At 49.6% G+C, this 6,567-nt stretch overlaps 1 long non-coding RNA gene across 1 annotated transcript; it reads left to right on the top strand.

The window, feature by feature from the left end:
- Nucleotides 1-1,550: 1,550 nt before the first annotated feature.
- On the top strand, nt 1,551-3,649 carry LOC128153444 (uncharacterized). The gene is made up of 3 exons (XR_008238961.1): nt 1,551-1,775; nt 2,113-3,316; nt 3,438-3,649. It is a non-coding gene; the product is annotated as an uncharacterized LOC128153444 (long non-coding RNA).
- Nucleotides 3,650-6,567: the final 2,918 nt, after the last annotated feature.

Genomic DNA, 6,567 nt, shown 5'->3' with positions numbered 1-6,567 from the left:
TTGTCATAGAGCACTGATAATGACCTTAGCACTTAAAAGGAGTTACAGGGGGCCTTTTTCCTCTATTTGAAGTCTGGGTGAGTCTAGCTTGATTATCGAGTTTGATCTAATTCATCATCCGACTCATTGATTTCGTTCAGTGGTTCTTACAACGTGCTCCAAAACCTGTGGTGCCTGGACTACTTTGATCATACACGGAGATGGGATGTTACAGCCACAGGTATGAAGAAACCAGATTGGCTAATTCCTTCATTAAATTAGGGCAGAGGGAAGAGCTGGAACCCAAATGGGGATGTGACGCTCTCTTTTTCTAGTCCCTATCAGCTCAGCCATCCAGTAGCTGCTGTCTCTCCCACTGACTCCAGGCAGATGTTGAACAAGCTTTGTTCAGAGTAGTTGAATGCCTGGTTTATGGACAGAACCGGTTGCACAGAAAAGGCCATAAACACAATGTAAAGGAAAAAAGAGGTGGGACTGAATTTTTTGTTTGGGTTTTTTTTAACGTCTTCCTTCTCCTCCTCATAAATAATATAGCCAATTAGGTTTTGGGGTTCAATCTTGGTCTCTCTTTGCTTCCAGGCAACCTCCTGAACCCTTGATCCTCACTCATGGGGTGAGGTTGGACCTCGCTTGGCCAGTGTTCACTGGTGAGGCTGTGGCACCATTGCTCTTGCAAGCAAATATAACTTTCTGACTACATCCACGCTAATAACCAGCACAGGTCTCAGCTGGCCATACAGCTAAATTTTATGCATGGTCCCTGGAAGAGTTTTGGCCGGTCCCAAACAGTCCTGTATTTGCACAGGCCAGATAGTCTTCCCAGTGACGGGGATGGATGTGACCAACCTGTTCTGGGAAACAATAGAGATTAATGATAAAGGTACAGACCCTTCCATCTCATCTGGCCATTGGGCCAGGGAACAGGCCTTGGCAATGCTCATTTTGCTGGCATAAACGGAGATACTAAAGTGCCTGCTCTAGAAGAAGTTCTGGTAAGATGAGCTGCATACATCACAATGTTTCAGCTTTTTATGGGTTTGTTCAGTTCTGTCCTTTCCCGCATATGAACTGCTTTTGGGAGCTTAATCCTAAAGCTGGCAGGGAAGAGATGGGGAGGGAGCAAAACAGGTTTTATTGGATCACTTTTACTTGGGGCTGATGTCTCCAGCTTTCCAAGGACACCTTGCATCTCACTGCTTTGCTTGAAGCGTGAAGTCAAGGAGTTTGGCAGCAACTGGGCAATCAGTCACTCCTCTGCTTTAAAACTTTCCCTAATTCTTCGTTCCAGTAAGAACCACTGAATTCAAAGTCAGAGATCATATCCAGGGTGGATGCTGAATGCAAGGACGCAGAAAAGATTTTGAGTAAAGTTTACAAGCAGCTTCTCAAATGGCTTGAAGATCCCTTGGCTGTATTATTTCAGTTGTTTTCCCAACTCATCCTTCCTTCCCCTTGTAAACTGTTTGTACAGAGGGACAGCTACATCTATACTTCGTAAATGTTTTGTTCTGATCCCGTATCACATTTTGGGTCAAACAGGAGATGAGATTTCCAAACTGCAAGTAACCCACATTTTTTAATAAACTGGCCTGATATGAAGAACTTCTTACCTGATGATTCCTGGGTCAGCATTTCCAAACAAAGCAGGAAAAAAACCCATTTCCCTAAGCTGAATCCTCTTTCTGTAAGAGCAGCCTTCACCCCCAGGCAACTGTACCACCACATCAGAGCCCAGCATTCAGCTCCCACCAAACAGCAGTGCTCGCTGAAAACAGGTAAGTGCCAGGAGAAAGAGAGGCGATGGTTAAAGGGGATGGGGAAGACGAGGCAGAACGATAATTAGAGTGGCTCTAAGCCCACTGCTGCAAATTGCATCTTCTCCCAAAAGCCTTATTTTCTGAACAGATGCTGGAGAGGAGAGTTTAAAAAATAATAGCTGTATCTAGATTTAGGATACATCAGATCTCTAAAGTATTTCTTATCCTGCTTGCACTTTACATGTGTTTTACAGTGCCAGGAACTACCCATGCCAAACGTCAGTGATACGTGGACACACAGTCTGTGTGACATTGTCATAAAGTAATGGTGATCTTCATCATTATCTCACTGCAGACAAGGACTGGTGCTGGATCGATGAGGCAAAGGGAATTCATCCATGGAAATGCAATCTGCATGGCTGAACATGGATAAGGAGGAGACAGCAGGAGTGCTGAACAGGGTTGACCGTGCACCACAAATTAGGAGGGGAAGAAGCCAGTGAGATTTTTCAGACAGTCTCTCCGTGTGCAATTAGGATGAAGTTAAGCTCAAGGACTCGGCAATGCATTTGGTTGCAGAAGCAGCAGAAGGATGAAGGCGAGTGGAAAAAGGTGGAGGTGCTCATCACTGAGGGCAGTAGGAGGCAGGTAGGACACATGTACGTCGGCGTTCAGGTCAACTGCAGCCATCTAAGGGCTTCAAATAAGCATAGCTGACTGGTGAAAAGTGAGACGTTTCCAGAGGGCGGTTGTAGGACTATGTTAGATAGCCAAATTGGGGTGGGCTTGCTTAACCCTGATGATACCCTGCTCTCCGTTTTCACTGTGGGAGAGCACTAGGTGACTATCTTCTGCTGGACTTAAGTCGATGAAAACTCCCCCACACCTCTTATGGAGGGAAAAACCAGGAAAATCCAGGCGTGAATGCCCAAGTGACAGCTTGTAAGAGACACAGCCAACAATCAGCTGCAAGTGTGAGAAGGGTGAGAACAGGAGGCTAAAAGAAGGGCTGCCAGGGGTGCCAAAAGGGAGAGATTATTCAAGTGGATCAAAGGAAAGGGAAGCAGGACATGATAATCTGGGACAGCCCTTCTCCAGGATGGAATCCATTGGGCTGCAAGCTCACATCTGCAGGGAAGCAGCAGGAGCCACAGGGACCGAGTCTCTTAAAGCAGGACTGGATGAAGCAGCAACGCATGTGCTCTAAGGAAGAGTCCCAGAGCAGGCAGGGGACATCTGTATTGAAAGACATCTCCAGATCTTATTTCGTCATTGTTTTAGAAGGAATAGTAGTTCATCTGGAGACTGTTGGGACTATTGTCAAAGTAAGGCAGTAATCCATGGAGCAAATCCCCACCTGGCCTTACTAAAGGAGGTGACTTCACTACAGTGAGTAAAGCTGCTGCAGCTTTTCTCAGAGAAGGCTGTGAAGATGCTTTTCGGTGAACGTGAGTCACACCATGGATCCGATTGCCACTTCTGAACCCTCTGGCTCTGGGGACCATGAGGTGGCGCAGTTACCCTGGATATCAGATCACAGCTGGCTGCACACTGGCCAGGTATCTTCCCAAAATACGTGTCCGCTCCCCAGCTGCATAACTACAACCATGTGTTAAGGAGCTGCTGCTTTATACGCTGTATAGCTACATCACCTAACCCCCTTTTTTTTTGCCTTCCCAGGGAGTCGGTGAGGTACTGCGGGACAAGAAAGAGCAATCAAGCGTATTGCACTCTCCTGTTAGCAAGTGTGGCCCTTGCAAGGATCCCTTTCCTCTCCTTTTCTTAAATAGGGCTTTAAAAAAATAAACTAACGGCAAATGCATTTTATGTTTTCCCCCTGGAAAGCACTACAAGGACATCGCTTGTTTTATTAGCGGGGCAGTGGGATGCAAAATAACAGACACAGACCACATGGCAGAAGGTGTTGGCAGTGGCTACCCTCCCTCTGCATGCCCCATCTCCAGGAGTGGGAAGAAAAGGTCTGAGATCTGTGTCCTGTTTGGAGGTAGTCTCATTGCTGTCTGTCTTTGGGTCTCTTTTGGGCTTGTGAAGGGGTGGTAGCTCCAGTGCCCTGGCTGATTTCCAGGGAGGGGGGGCTGTGTTGAATCTCCCTCAGGTTCCCCATCGGTTTGAACTGGATCTGGTTTTTTTTCCTGCTTCCCCTTCCCACCGGTTGGGTCGTCTTGCTGTAATCTCACAGATTGCCCCAGAGGTTTCAGTGGAAAATCTGCTTCTGCTCATGAACTGGGACACTCAACTCCACGCAGAGAGGACAACCTGAGTCCTATGTTTCACGTGAGCTATATCCTGGGAATAAAAATGCTTTGGGATACAAAGAGCGTTTCCTCCCTGGGATGCTCTGTTTGCTCATGCAATGTCTGCAGCTTCACTCAACCTTGAGTTTGCCTCCAAAAGCTGTGGTGAAACTGAAGTAGGTGGATCTTCTTCAGCTCCTGGCAGTCAGCATGGCCATAACACGCACGCGGCGTTACACACATGGGTGCAGTGTGGTGCTGCATAAGCACCCGTATGGGAAACACACCCTGTCAGTAGGTTTTGGTATTTGTTCCCTAGAGCATCACTGATCCTGAGCGTGATACGGTGCAAACTCACCCTCCTGCTCCACAGGCGCATTTCGCTATGTCTATATATGTCCTCCCAGCGCGTCAGGCCCTGATTCTTATCACCTGTACACTTGAGAGATCAAAACAGCCGTAGAAAGGCTTCTCCAGACTCGGCTGTGAGCGCCCGCCTGCCCCCGGCCACATTCCAGCACAGGAGAGGAGCTCCGTGCTCTCCTGTGCAAGCACCACACCAGCACTATCTCCTCCCTTGGCCAAAAGTGCAGCTCTCTGGCATTTGAGGGAGACCACTGCTGGTCAGAAAGCCCAACGGGCACAGATGCTGCCTTTGGCTCCAAGGAGAGAGGGGACAAGCACCCCATGAAAAGCAAGGAGCAGAGGGGCCGCTTGTCTGGGCATGCCCACCTCTTCTGGAATGCTTTTGCATTTGCCTTCCAAGCTCAGTACAGTGTCCACCATATCCTGCCTCAAACCAGACCGGCGTTTTGGCAAGGCTTGGCACAGAAAAGCCCGTTCGTGGCACAGCTTCACCCTACAAGCACTGCACTGAAGTGGCCAAGCCGTGAGACTGGCCTTCCTCTGGGCACCTCAGAAGTCCAACCAAACCCCCATGGGATCCAAATCTCCCTTCGGGAGTGCCCTCCTCCACCCATCGGGTGCCCAGGTCTCCTGAATGAACACCCTTCAGGGTGTAATTAATTATATTTAACGATTTCTTCGCCTTCCAAAATTGCCTCCCACCTTCCACCGGCACTTTGTGCGTTGCTGGTTCCTGGACCAGCTACCCAAAACCTGCACGGTCTCCCACTTGGGTGGGCTGAGATGTGGAGATGTGATGCCTCCAGTCCCCTATTTCATCTCCAGCCTTGGGGCAGCACGCTGGGATCAAGGATGGGGGCAACTGCTACAGCAGGGACCTGGCCACCCTTGACATCTCCAGTTGGGTTGCACTCAAGCTTTCCCCCACGCTCCTCTGATGCCTGACCCAGGCATCGCATCGGCTTTTGCTATCAGCTCCCGGTTGCGAGCCGAGCCCTGCAAACCTATGCATTCCTCCTTGCTTACACACCGCAAGCTTTATTTGTTTTAATCAAAGGGGCCCCTGATAATTATTAACATATTTAATTATTTTTACTCTGAGTCACTCGGCTCGGGCGTGGAGTGATCACAAGGATTGCTTTACTACAAAGACCCAGCCCTGGAGCGTTTGCACCACCGAGTAATCACCCTTCACAGATGGAGCTCCCATTGATGCCTGCCTTTCCTCCCAGTTTGAGCTGCTTTTTACTTCACTGGGAAGTGCCGGCCTCAAAAAGAGCAAAATTGGGCACATTCAGACAATTTGCAGGGCTAAGGCTTTGCACACTGAGGTTGCTAACTCCGGAACGGAGCTGGCAGGGAATGATGTTCATCTGAGCGGTACTCCAGCCCCGCACCTCATGGGGGGGTGTTAGCCCATCTTCCCCCCCCCATGAAAATTGCACCACCACATCCAGCACCCCCCTCCCCAGGCTCGCCAGCGAGTTACGTGGCCTCGCACCAGCAATCAGAGCACACTGCAATTAGCGCTGTTTGTCTGAGGAAACTCATAACTCTGCACTTCCACATGATTTATGAGGTTCCCCAGTCCGGGCTGGCCCGTGAGCCGCGATCATTCCCAGCCCCGGCAGTTCACGGTGAGGCTACCCAGGGCGGTCCGGGTTTTTTTCCTCCTCTGATGTCCATTGGGGCTTTGCAGGGAAGCGCTACCCTTGGCGAATGCCCCCCATGAGCCCCCGAGGTCTGGGGGGGGTTGGCTGGGGACCAGACCCTTGTGTCTGGGGTGCATTTGCATTGGGGTGCACCCACACCATCCTGAGAGAGCTTGGTTCCTGCTCTCTCCTCCGTGCCCCAGGACTTTCTCCCCAAAATAAGACAGGACCCTGTGATTTGTGGATCCCGCAGGACCGCCTTGGTCCTGGGCATCCAACATCCAGGAGAATCTGTGTGGCTGGCGAGCAAGAATTGCTTTAATTCTCTGTCCCACCAGTGACGCAGGATCGTATTTGCCAAATCTATAGATACAAGAAAACTGAGGGAGGGACTCAAGGACGCGCAAAGGAGGCCTTGGCAGGGCTGGGAATTAAGCAGAAATCTTCAGACACCTTAAAGAAGCTGTTGGCCCTTGTTGAAATCCATATTTAAGAATAAGTCTTTGGTTAAATACATATATATATATATTTATACAG

The sequence above is a fragment of the Harpia harpyja genome, chromosome 17 (assembly GCF_026419915.1).
Source record: "Harpia harpyja isolate bHarHar1 chromosome 17, bHarHar1 primary haplotype, whole genome shotgun sequence".
Classification (NCBI taxonomy): domain Eukaryota; kingdom Metazoa; phylum Chordata; class Aves; order Accipitriformes; family Accipitridae; genus Harpia; species Harpia harpyja.
The sequence above is the reverse complement of the archived record's forward strand: the minus strand, read 5'-3'. Positions and strand labels throughout refer to the sequence as shown.